Source organism: Ovis canadensis, chromosome X (assembly GCF_042477335.2).
Source record: "Ovis canadensis isolate MfBH-ARS-UI-01 breed Bighorn chromosome X, ARS-UI_OviCan_v2, whole genome shotgun sequence".
Lineage (NCBI taxonomy): Eukaryota > Metazoa > Chordata > Mammalia > Artiodactyla > Bovidae > Ovis > Ovis canadensis.
In genome coordinates this window covers 18,647,538-18,661,108 of record NC_091727.1, presented here as the reverse complement: position 1 = coordinate 18,661,108, position 13,571 = coordinate 18,647,538, and the positions used below count along the sequence as shown (strand labels likewise).

General features: G+C 41.2%; 1 pseudogene; it reads left to right on the top strand.

Annotated features, from left to right (window-relative positions):
• The first annotated feature begins 1,969 nt into the window (after positions 1–1,969).
• Positions 1,970–2,425, top strand: LOC138929867 (ARL14 effector protein-like pseudogene; annotated as a pseudogene).
• The last annotated feature ends 11,146 nt before the right edge of the window (positions 2,426–13,571 follow it).

Here is a 13,571-nt window from a genome sequence, read left to right as displayed (position 1 = left end):
AGAAGATATAAAGCTTAGTTCTAAATAGGGATGCCTCTATTGATGTTTGATTATTATGAACCCCACCCCCACCCCCCATAGGGTTCTCAGAATCTGAACTGGACCACCTTTCCCTGTCCTTGCAGTGAGCTGCAGACACTTGATCTCTCCAGTGGAGATTGCCAAACCTTTGCGGGCAGAAACCTGGTCTTATATCATCTTTGAAGTTCTCACTGCACCTAATTTAGGGCATACCCATAGAGAAGGTTCTATTATTATCCCCATTTTCAGATGAGGAAACTGAGGTTAAGCAGCTGAAGTCATCTTAAGTTAAAGTCAGATAGTTAGTGGTGAAGACAGCCCTAGTGTTTGATCCCTGGCAGTGTGAGGCCTGAGGCTCCTCTGCCTAGGGTAATGTGTCAGAAAGGTAGCTGCTACCCTTTTCCCCCTAAAAAAAGTAAGGTAAGGAGTCAACTATGAAATTACAACTCAGAGAATTAGAGTAATAAAAAACTAAATGTTCTAGACCTGCCAAGACATTGCACTAACTTAGGTAGAGATTATGAAACTGTATTATTTCTGTCCTGGGTATTTACTCAACAAGATCCTGGCAAATAAATCCAATTCAAGAGAGAGATTCAGGGGAATCATTTGCTTTTCCCTCTGTAGACACTACATCGTTAAAATGCCAAGGAAGACCTAAAAGGGAACCTGTTGTGTGAAATAGGTAGTATGTATCAAACAGAGTGTGGCCAGTCCTCTGGAATTGCCTGAAACTCTCCAGTGAGAAGCAGAGGGATTTTTCTCTAGTATGGTGATCCTCTCACAGCTGATGCCCCATCCTCTGTCTCTCTTCCTTTTGGCCAGTTTGCTTCTTGAAGCTAGGCAGAACATCCTTAAAGAAATGGGCATCCTCTGCCTCTCTACTTTAAGTTGTTAGTAGTTTGGGAAGCTTTGTGGAGTCTGTAGGACATGGGCCAATTAGGAGAGAAACAGAGGGATGGGGGGAGTGGTGAGGGAAGAGACAGACACACAGAGACAGTGAGACATGGAGAGAGGTGAAATGACACTGAAAGTCCTTGAGAGTGTACTGACCTTAGAAAGCCTTTTAGAAACCAGTCACTAATTCAATATGATGAATTACCTTAAAGTAGCTTGTAGAGTGTTTCCTGAGAAGAATTGGAGGCCACTTCAAACGAAAGAAACCACAGCTAATGTGCTGATGTTTTAATGAGAAAAGGCAATTGCTAAAAATGACCATCCAATTTCCATTACTTACTACAGTCATTAGAAACAAGGAATATGTTTATTGATCTGAAGTGCTTCAAACAGTATTTTCTTTGTTCAAACCAATTTCGCTGGAGGAAAAGTCAAGAGTTTGCCTTGTGTGGGGGTAGTGTCGGGGGGGTGGGGAGGGGCGGGAATTGTGGAGAGAAAGAGATTCTTTACATAAAAAACTGTTGTTTTCCTATCTTAGGGCAACTCACCTAAGAAGGATAACTGGGTTTCTATTAAAGCAAAGGAATTGTGGCCCCTGATCACTATTGGTTTAGCTCTAGGCCCTTGAGACTCAAAGTAGGTTTGGAATTAGCAATATCAGTATAATCTGGGCATACATTAGACAGGTAGATTCTCCGGCCCCACCCCAGTCCTAACTGAATCATAATCTAGTTTTTAACAAGATGTTTCCTGATTCATATGCACATTAATGTTTGAGAAGTACTAGTCTAGACCAACATGAATGCTTATTTAAACAGTTGATAGAAAAAAGAGATGGTTAAATCAAGGAGGAAATACTATCTGATAAAAGCACTTTTGTCCAAAGATTTGTTGGTGTTGATAAACTTGCTCCTATCCACTTAACCCAGGTTTGAAGTAAAAACTTCATAGGCCCATTCTGAAATGACGTTTACCAGCTCCAGCGTCCTCATGGTTGACTGAGCTCCCACAAATGGTTGCTGACTTTGTTTGTGTCCCCAGGTGAGCAGAAATGAGTGAACAAGCAGAAAAAAGCAGTTCCGTGCGAGAGAGACCTGCACGTCCAAGTTCTCCTGAGAAACCAAGTGAGATGGAACTGAAGCAGATGAAACGGGTGGAGCGGCAGTTAAAACGGTTGTCATTTCAAAATCCCGGGCCTCAGGTAGCCAACTTCAACCCTAAATTAAGGCAGCTGATAAAGGAAGGGCAAATGGCAAGGAAGAATGAGTTTGTTCCTGTAAAATGCAAAGTCAACAAGTATGACCAAAAGGGCAGGCTCACCTTCAATCAGGCTGACCTGTGTGACTGCCTTGATGAAGACTGCCAGGGTTGCTTCTACCCGTGCCCCAAGTGTAACTCCACCAAGTGCGGGCCCACTTGCCGCTGCAACCGCCGCTGGGTCTACCACACCATAGTCGACGAGAATGGGGAGGTCATCAGCAAGATGCCATTCGACCTCTCCGACTAGGAGCAGCCCTCCAGGCTGATCCATTTTCTCTGCTTTGCAGTTACACCAGCCTCTGTCTCCTGGGTGAATTTTAGGACTGGGGGAAAAAAGTTTTAAAAATATAGTTTAGACTAGTTAGTGTTCTCTGAAGCCATAGAACCAAGTCCTTCTCTAACCTTCCTGCTGTGATGACTCAGATTCCTCCCCTGGTAACCAGCAACTCCATTCCTACTCAGCTCTCGGGTTAAAAATCCCTTTCCTCTTTGCTGGTACCTTAGGACATGGAGCTTTAGGATTTTTAGAATTCTGTAGCTGAGAGCTTTGACAAAGAACATATGTTTATAATAGTTACTGTTAGGATCTTACACATTATCAATTCTAATTCAGAATTCTATTTGGATTAACTTGCACTGCATATTTATAGTCTCATGCTTTTAGTGTTACTGTTTTAACAATATTAAAATGAAATTTGTTTTTTAAAAAAAAAAACATTTAATAGGCCCCATGGCCAACTGTCCGAACATATGAGCACAGAAGCAGAGATTCAATTTAAGTGATATCCAAAATGCCAACTGGAAGCAGACTTCAAAGGACAAATTTTAATCTAATTGTTACCTAGAAATGATTTAAAAGCAGTTTTTTAGTGGCTAAGGTTACCAGCCACACAGAATTGGCCAAAGTGGTACAAAATTCCTAAGGCCTAAGTTGCACTTGGTCTTAGAGGTATAGGATTTAAGGAAATTCAGCTAGAGTTTCTGCTGACCTCAGTGAAGATACCATCTCAGAAGACTGATGTGAAACATCTGGGCCAGGTTTGCCAGCTATTGTGCAAAACTGTTTCTAGGGAAAATCTCTATGAAAATGTTCACACCCACAGCATCATCGGGAAAGTTTCTCTTCAGTCATCTTTGATACCAAGTTTTATTCAAATGATCTATCTGTAAGGAGAAAATTGCTTTTTCCACTTTTCCATGTTTACGTCTCATGAACATTTAATTGCTCCTTCTGAAGCTTTGGATTCGGCACAGAGACTTTCCACTGAACACAGTTGTGTAGGCACTGGCTGAGGCTGCAGAAATAATGGGCTTAAAATAAACAGAAGGCCCCTATCTCTATCCCACCAAATGGCTATGTATGTTTACCCATTAGAAAATATTCACCTGAAACCACTTTTGCCTCTGACTAACTCACCCAAAATCTCTGTGTGGCAAATTCATTAATAAAAAGCATTTAAATTTCCTTACTTTGATTTTTTTGTGTATGAGAAAGTGCGTGTGTTTTAGACCCAAGGGAGAAAAAAAAACTTTTTCCCCCGTCCCTGAAGCAAATCCATGTTTTGTTCCTGGGCAAACACCAATCACTTTCCATCAGAAATTCCTGATAGTGATATTAGGTTGGTGCAAAAGTTTTCCCTCATCCGCCATATTCACCTGACCTCTTGCCCACCACTTCTTCAAGCATCCTGACAACTTTTTGTGAGGGAAAGGCTTCCACAACCAGCAGGAGGCAGAAAATGCTTTCCAAGAATTTAATCATATCCTGAAACACAGATTTTTTTTTAAATTTTTATTTTTACTTTATTTTACTTTACAATACTGTATTGGTTTTGACATACATTGACATGAATCCACCACGGGTGTACACAGATTTTTTAAAAATTATTCATTTATCTTTAAATTTTGTTTTTTAATTGAAGGATATTTGCTTTACAGAATTTGTTGTTTTCTGCCAAACCTCAACATGAATCAGGCATAAGTATACATATGTCCCCTCCCTCTTGAACCTCCCTCTCATCTCCGTCCCCATCCCACCCCTCTAGGTTGGTACAGAGACCCTGTTTGAGATCCCTGAGATATACAGCAAATTCCCTTTGGCTATCTATTTTACATATGGTAATGCAAGTTTCCGTGTTACTCTCACCATACATCTCACCCTCTCCTGCCTTCTCCCCATGTCCATGAGTCTGTTCTCTATGTCTGTTCCTCCATTGCTGCCTGCAAATAAATTCTTTGGTACCATCTTTCTAGATTCTGTATATATGCATTAGTAGACGATATTTATCTTTCTCTTTCTGACTTACTTCACTCTGTATAATAGGCTCTAGGTTCATCCACCTCATTGGAACTGACTCAGATGTGTTCCTTTCTATGGCTGAGTAATATTCCATTGTGCATATGTACCACGACTTCTTTATCCATTCATCTGTCGATGGACATCTCAGTTGCTTCCATGTCCTAGCTGTTGTCAACAGTGCTGCAGTGAACATTGGGGTCCATGTGTCTTTTTCAGTCTTGGTTTCCTCAGGGTATATGCCTAGGAGTGGGATTGCTGGGTTATATGGTGGTTTTATTCCTAGTTTTTTAAGGAGTCTCCATACCGTCTTCCATAGTGACTGTATCAGTTTACATTCCCAGCAACAGTGCAAGTGTTTATCCACACCCTCTCCTGTTTGTAGACTTTTTGATGAGGGCCATTCTGACCAGTGTGAGGTGATACTTCATTGTAGTTTGGATTTGCATTTCTTTAATAATGAGCAATATTGAGCATCTTTTCATGTCTTTCTTAGCCATCTGTATGTCTTCTTGGAGAAATGTCTGTTTCCCCACTTTTTAATTGGGTTGTTTTTCTGGAATTGAGTTCTATGAGCTGCTTGTATATTTTGGAAATTAATCCTTTGTCAGTTGTTTGATTTGCTATTATTTCCTCTTGTTCTGAGTGTTGTCTTTTCACCTTTCTTATAGTTTCCTTTGCTGTGCAAAAGCATTTAAGTTTAATCAGGTCCCACTTGTTTACTTTGGTTTTTATTTCCATTACTCTAGGAAGAGGGTCATAGAGGATGTTGGTTTGATTTATGGTATTGAGTGTTCTGCCTATGTTTTCCTCTAAGAGGTTTATAGTTCCTGGTGTTACATTTAGATCATTAATCCATTTTGAGTTTCTCTTTGAGTATGGTGTTAAGTGTTCTAATTTCATTCTTTTACATGTAGCTGTCCATTTTTCCCATCACCGATTATTGAAGAGGTTGTCTTTGCCCCATTGTACATTCTTGTCTCCTGTCTTGTTCCATTGGTCTATATTTCTGTTTTTGGGAAGCACAGATTTTTATGCTACAGGAATAAACAAACATTTCTCATTGGCAAAAATGTGTTGAATGTAATGGTTCCTATTTTGATTCACAAAGATGAGTTTGAGTCTAGTTATACTTATTTAAATTTCGTGGTCTGAACCCTCAATTACATTTGCAGCAACCTAATACTTTGCTTGTTTTACAGGTCATCTTAGACCAAGAGTTTAAATAAAATGAGCTATCAGAATCAGTAGTTTTTCCTTTTAATACTCAAACTGGTATCCAGCTTTGCTGAATTGGTGAAGATGGGCTTGAAAATACAAACTGAACTTTCATTCAAGTCAAAGAACAGTCTTGTGCTTCAAAGATAGGAACCCAGGGACTTCTCTGGCAGGCCAGTGGTTAAGACTCTGTGCTTCCAGTTCAGGGGATATGGGTTCAATCCCTGGTCGGGGAACTAAAGCAATTCGTCTGAACCTACCTGGAATCTTTGCAGTGCAAAAGTAGTTGTTATCACTGTCCATTTACCTGCTGAAGTGCCCTTTGCATTTGAAAAGCACAGAGGTAATAGTGTTACCATGTTCACAAAACTACTAGAGAAAGGTTGATAAACAATTTATAACCACTTTCACAGCAAAGAACACATTTGTCTGAGCTTTTGGAGGCTGCTATTTACAGTCAGTTAACAATTCCCAAGGTGTGGTAGGTAGCCCTCCAGGATGGTCCCCAGCAGTCCTCTGATGTTTTGTTATTCTTTTCCCTGAAGTGGTGGCTGAACTTAGTGACTTGGTTCTAGTGAACAGAATAAGGCCCAAGTGATGGTGACTGGAGACTTGGTCATAAAGGGCAGTGTGGCCTTTCTTTTGCATCCTCATGGTCATCTGCTCTAGAGCAGGCTGGCTGCCCTGTGTGAGCCGCCCTGTGAGGAAGCCAACATGACAAAGAATTGGCAACTCTGGCTAAAACCTCGTGAGTATTTTTGGAAGGGGGTCTTCTTGCCTCATCAAGCTTTGAATGACTGTAGTCCTAGCTGACACCTCGATGAGAGGTGTCAACCTTGTGAGAGACCTTCAGCCAGAACCACCCAGCCACGCTGCTTCCTGTCTTTTCCCTTACAGAAACTGTGAGATAAGAAATGATCATCGTTTTAAGATGCTAACGTTTGGGGTGATTTGCTATGCAGCAATGGCTAGCTAACACAGAGGGGTATCATACTTCTTCTAGATTTATCCCTTTATTTATGCAGCAGGTATTTATTGAGAAACTACCACATGCCAGGCATTGTGTCTATGGGATTTTCCAGACAAGAGTCTTGGAGTGGGTTGCCATTCCCTTCTCAAAGGCAATGTGTATGCAGAGGTTAATCATCTACTGAACATTAGAAACATGCTTAAGGGGCCCCTGGTTTCTGGGCTCTATATACATAGCATACAGAAAAAAATTTTACCCTTGGAAAACTGTGGTGGTTTTCTTTGGAAATACCATCTACCACCTAGAGTTGCTACTATACATTTGCTATTTATATATTAATGGCCCAACAAATATTTATAGGTTGAATACTCCTCTGTGAATTGTGCTCACCTGTTGAAACTAGAGATGGCACTCCAAACCTCTGTCCCTACTATGTCCCCTCAAATTTGTGTATTGAAACCTCACTCCCAAGGTGATGGTAGTAGGAGGTGGGACCTTTGGGAGGTGATTAGGTCATTAGGGTAAAGCCCTAATGAATGAGTCTCTTATAGAAGAGACCCAAGAGAGCTCCCTTACTTCTGAGGACCGTTAGGCCAGTAGAATCTTTCTAGCATGCCATATATATAAATACATATCGAATACCAGTCAGTTCAACAATGAAAAATTATCTCTAACACATTTATTAACATCCTCTGGGTATAGATTTAGATAATGACATTTGTAGTGCTTAAACTTCTCTGGAATGTGGGTTCAAATGCTAACTAACCACCTCTAAGGATTAATCTAAGGATTAGCTTTAAGGAGTAAAGTTCATTTCTACATGTTTACACATTTACACCACACTCTTTATACCATATAGACAATATGTGGGCATGTACTGTCTAAACCCTAACTTTCTGAGTACAAGCTGCCCCAGTGAGCCACCATTGTCTTCCAGTGCTCCAGGGGCAGGCTCTGTCTCTGGATGCTGGGTGGGTGGATCAGTCTAATTCTGGTTGGGGAGCTCCCTTGTTGGCATATGGAAGTGAAAAAAAATGAAAGTCTCACAGTTGTGTCCCAGCTCTTTGCAATTCCAATGGACTGCAGGCTGTCCTCGTCTATCCATGAAATTCTCCAGGCAAGAGTATTGGAGTGGTTACCATTTCTTTCTCCCAGGGATCTTCCCAAGCCAGGGATTGGACCCAGGTCTCTTGCATTGCAGGCAGATTCTTTACCAACTGAGCCAGTATCAGCTCTATCAAGGGTGAAGTTAACAATTTTCTCTCTACCTGCCCACTTCTTTGTTTTCTCTTTGTAAGTTATTCACATTTCAGGTTGGTGAGAGGTATCTATTGGGTACTTTCAAACACCCCAGCTGCAAACTGGCATGCTCCTGGCCCTTGTGAGAGGTCTTCCAAGAATCCTCTTGACAGACCTTTGAACTCTTGCCTGTTGACCTTCTCCCACTTACACCATGCTTCAAAGCAGGCTTTGACTCCACAGCTCTGTATCCCCAGCATCTAACACACAACCTGGTACACGGTAGGTGCTCAGTGAATGTTTGTTTAATGAGTGAGTCATTGATAGCAGGACATGCTTTTTCATGGGCTTTTTAGGAGTGTTGGTCAATAGCTCATTACAAACCTGCTTGAAATGACTGAGATAAGCAACCTTAGATGACTTGAGCAAACACAAACTAGTTCCTAGAAAGAATGTCTTTTTCTTTTAACGTATGTTCCTGTTTTTGTCTTTTCCATTACTCATTGAAAATAGCAACGACCCTTTCCTGTCCACCTGAAACTATCACAACATTGTTAACTGGCTATACTCCAATACAAAATAAAGTGTAATAAAAAAAAGTAGAAAAAAATAGAACTAAAAAAAAAAAAGAAAGTAGCAACTATCGAATTCCCTGGTGGTCCAGTGGTTAAGACTCAGGAACATGTGTTCACATATATGTGTATATATATATATATGTATGTATGTGTATATATATGGGGCTTCCCTGGTGGCCCAGACAGTAGACTCTGCCTTGAAAACCTATTCATTTCATTTAATGCTAGTTTATCCAGAGGCTAATCTAACAAATTAATTGATTACCTATGTTTTGAGGTCATCTTATGGCCTACTACAAGTTCTGTTAAACAAAAAGGAAACAAATCCTACTGTATAGCACAGGGAACTGTATTCAATATTTACCCTGTGTTAAACCCTAATGGAAAAGAATATAGAAAAGAATGTCTATATGAATATAACTGAGGCACTTTGTTATAAAGCAGAGATTGGCACAACATTGTAAATCAACTGCACTTCAACAAAAAATTAAATATAAAATTTAAGTAAATAACAGAGGAAAAGCTCCATGGTAGGTGCTGAATAAATGTTTGCTGAATTAATTATTATAAAATCTTTAAAAATGATGGCAATAGAGGTATGTTTTGTCAGTATTATCATATGTAAGTAGCTGATAATGCATAGTTTAGGGCAACCTCTAAAACCATTGGCCCACATTTTTGTCCTAGCTGTGAATTTAAGTTATTTGTGTTATTCGTCATTCTTAGCTAAGGCATAAATTTCTTTCTTAAGATACTAAGTTTGAGATACCAGCAGTTCCAACATCTGACACCACTTAGTTGTGTGGCCTTGAATAAAGTGTTCTACTTCTCTGCACCTTGATTTCAGTTTTCCCTTCTGTCAAATGTAGATACTGGAGTGTGGAGTCAACCGTTCATTCAGTTATACCCAGGACCTAAACTAGGATGAGGCAAGTGAACCGCTCACCTTGGGAGTAAAATCTAAGGGGGATTGGGTGGGGTCGCCAAAACACCTCAGTAATCAAGAAAAGTAATATTTCAATGCATAAAGAAATCAAAGTTAATACAAAAGATGTATTATGACCAAAATATCAACATTTTAAAGATGGGATCACTGTTGCTGATTTTTCCTTTGGCCTCTGACTCCAGGGTGGTTTAGCATGGCACTGTATCCGATCCGGATTTTTATTTTTCTTTCCTTCTTTTTCTTTTCTTTTGCCGTGGTGCACACCTCAGGGGATCTTAGTTCCCTGACCAGGGGCCAAACTTGTGCCCCCTGGAAGTGGAAGGGTAGAGTTCTAACCCCTGGATCACCAGGGGAGTCCCTGATTTTTCAATAAACACTTCATTAAACCATCATTCATGTTATTGCCCTCTTAAATTTTGCACTGGGATTGAGTCCTGGTCCTGTTACATACATTTAATGAATGCCTGCCATTTACTGAGCACTGCTGGGACATAGCAGCCCTTGCTTTCAAGGAGCTCACAACTTTATTAGGAAAAACAGGAGAGTGAGCAGAGAGTAAGTAGGACAATGGGAGACGTTTTGGGACAGAGTTAAGCAATGGAAGGAATGATATCAGATGAGCCCATGTGGACTAAAAAACATAGCATTTCATCCCGAGGTGGTATGTATCACAGAGCGGTGATGAATGCAGGCTGGAGATGGAGGCCTTGGAGTCAAGCCCTACCTCTTCCAATTCTAACTGGCTGTGTAATCTTGTGCAGTGTATCATTTTAACTTCCCTGCACTTCTGTTTCTTTCCTCATTAGTAAAAGTGAGAAGAAGAATTACATCACTTAAGGCGGTTGTGAGGGTGACTTGAGCTCATACAGTGAGTTCTGAGAATAGAGCCGGAACTTAGGAAAAATTGTTAAATGTTACTTTTAACTAGAAAACACTCACTTTGAGCAAGGACAAGCTCTATTAGATAAAGTTAAACCCAGCTCTTTTCTAGGCAAGCTGGTAAGAGTTGCAGTGATGTTTATCTTTCCCCGACTTGTCACTCTGTGTCCCAAACCACTTTCCCTTAGTTCCAGTTGAGCAGGAAAAGCCGTTTCATCTTTGGCAGTTCTTCCAAATTCAGTAGACTGTGACTGGTCATTTAGAAAGTTAATGAACAATTCATGGCTCGTGTACAAATGTACAAATCTTCACCATTTTTTTTCTCGGAACCTTTGATATAAACAATTGGACACCAAAATGTTCCCCTTAGAATGTACATGGAGTCTCTTACTCACCATGTTTTAGAGGGAGACTGATATGAGCCCTTGGAGGTGGGTAGAAGCAACCTTCCAGTACCTTACAAAATCTTGTGAATAGGAGCACAGGGCTGAACTGGGAAGAGCACTTTTGCTTCTACTGGACTGAAGGAGTAGAAATTTTGCTTTTTCAGCTCAACAAGATTCCGCCACCTTAGTTTGAATCAATTGGATATTTGGAGAGGGTCTAAGAGGGTACCATCTCTGCTCCCCTAATTTATTCCTGTAACTCTCTCAGCTCTGATGTTATTAAAAAAAAAAAGTCCCACTATTTAAAAAGTACTCCTCAGTTTTCCAAATTGTCTCAAAATTTACACATGGACTAAGTGATAGATGGTATTTATGAATTGTCCATTATTTTCTTAACTGTAATAATAGTACTGTGGTCATATAAGGAAAATATTTGCCTTCCTTCTGTCCTTCCTTTTGAGAAGCATATTAAAAGTAAAAAGGACATAATAACTGAGATTTGCTTTACAGAAGACTTGAACCCCCTCAAAAAAAGTGTGAAGGATACCTGATAAAACAAGAATGGCAAGGCATTGGTTGTTGGATCTGGATAAGTCTGGAGTGGTTACTTGTAGTGTCTGGTTTTATGTAATTTAGAAATTTTCCCAAGAACAAAACACATTTTGGGAACTTCCCTGGCAGTCCAGTGGTTAAGACTTTGTGCTTCTATTGCAGAGGTTTCAGGTTTGATCATTCGTTGGGAAACTAAGATCCTGCAGGCCATGCAGAGAGTCCAAATAGAAAAAAAAAAAAACACGATTTTCTATTTTTAGGCACTGTTTCTCAGTCTTGCCTTGGCACCCCCACCTGGGCAACAGGCTGGCATTATCCCGTCCTCAATCCTGTCAAGTGGTTTCTCTACCAGTCTGTGAGTGTGAATTGCAGGTGCAGTTGAAATAGAGACCCTCTCAGCCCTTGGAGCAGTCATAGGACCTAAGGCAGAGGGTGGGGCTCTTGGAGCGGTCAGAGTTTCTGCCCTGGTAGCCGGGGACCATATGTAGCCTCAACCTTCTACCCTGGGTTGCTGTTCTGATAATCACTGTCTTTGAGCCAAGGGGTGAAAAAACACTGACTCAAGACTATTCCTGTTAAAAGTAAATATTCCTTGGGAGGAGTTGACTCAGCAAGCTATTATCAACTCTCCTGATCCTGACAGCTCAGTGATACCTCCCCTGGATAATGGGTGAGTTTTGGACTATGGCCAAGATTGGGTGGAATAAGACCCTGGGGAAACCAGTGAGCTGGGCTCCAGAATGAAGTTGGCCTGAGGGGAAGTGGGGAGGAAAGATGCTGAGATGTTAGAGCTGGGTGGTGGTGGTATTGGGAAGGAGTGTGGGCAGGGGTGTCCCAGGGAACCCCAGAAGGAAGAAGTCACATTCTCTGATTCTTCTCAGAACAGAGCTCCTTCTAGGCTGCTTCATAGTGGTGTCATGTAACAGTTCCACATGGAGAAGTAACTCACCAAGAAACTTCCCAGGTCTTCTACCCCCCACAGATGTATGTACACCTGAAATTTTACCAAGCCGTTAGACTGTGCTCAGGGGAATTCTTCAGTTGAGTTCAGTCACTCAGTCATGTCCGACTTTGTGACCCCCATGGACTGCAACACACCAGGCTTTCCTGTCCATCACCAATTCCTGGAGCTTACTCGGACTCATGTCCATTGAGTCAGTGATGCCATCCAACCATCTCACCCTCTGTTGTCCCCTTCTCCTCCCACCTTCAATCTTTCCCAGCATCAGGGTCTTTCCCAATGAGTCAGTTCTTTGCATCAGGTGGCCAAAGTATTGGAGCTTCAGCCTCAGCATCAGTCCTTCCAATGAGTATTCAGGACTGATCTCCTTAGGATGGACTGGTTTGATCTCCTAAGAGTCTTCTCCAACACCACAGTTCAAAAGCATCGATTCTTTGGCGCTCAGCTTTCTTTATAGTCCAACTCTCACATCCGTACATGACTGCTGGAAAAACCATAGCTTTGACTAGACAGACTTTTGTTGGCAAAGTAATGTCTCTGCTCTTTAGGTTGCTGTCTAGGTTGGTCTTGGCTTTTCTTCCAAGGAGCAAGCATCTTTTAATTTCATGGCTGCAGTCACCATTTGCAGTGATTTTGGAGGCCCCCAAAATAAAGTCTCTCAACTGTTTCCATTGTTTCCCCATCTATTTGCCATGAAGTGATGGGACTGGATGCCATCAACTTAGTTTTCAGAATGTTGAGTTTTAAGCCAACTTTTTCACTCTCCTCTTTCATTTTCATCAAGAGGCTCTTTAGGTCTTCTTCGCTTTCTGCCGTAAGTTTATTGTCACCTGCATATCTCAATCAAATACTCCAAGTGAGTTTTTATCCTTTTGTTTTCATTTGGGTTCCCTCAGAAGCAGAAACACTATTGTTGGGGGAGTAGGAGTAGGAATCACGCCAGCCCTGGACTGATTTCCTTTGGAGATATTTTTTTAAATATAAGAAATGAATACACTTCCAGCTTATTTAAGACACAGTTATTCTGGATTTTGATAACTCACAACCAAACTTCAGTTCAGTTCAGTCACTCAGTCATGTCCGACTCTTTGTGGCCCCATGAACCACAGCATGCCAGGCCTCCCAGTCCATCACGAATTCCCAGAGTCCACCCAAACCAAACTTAATCCCAACCAATTCAGAATCCTACCACGGGTGTGAAGATCCTGGGGATAAATTCAACTCAAAGGCTACAGCACACACTTTGAGGTGAGCCAGGGAAGCTGAGGTCTTTCCAAACCAAAGAGGCAGCAATGAAGTCAACAAAGATTCAGGGGCTGCAATGAGCCCAAATGGAGCCAACAGAATGTTGGGGAGAAAGCTAGAAGGCCC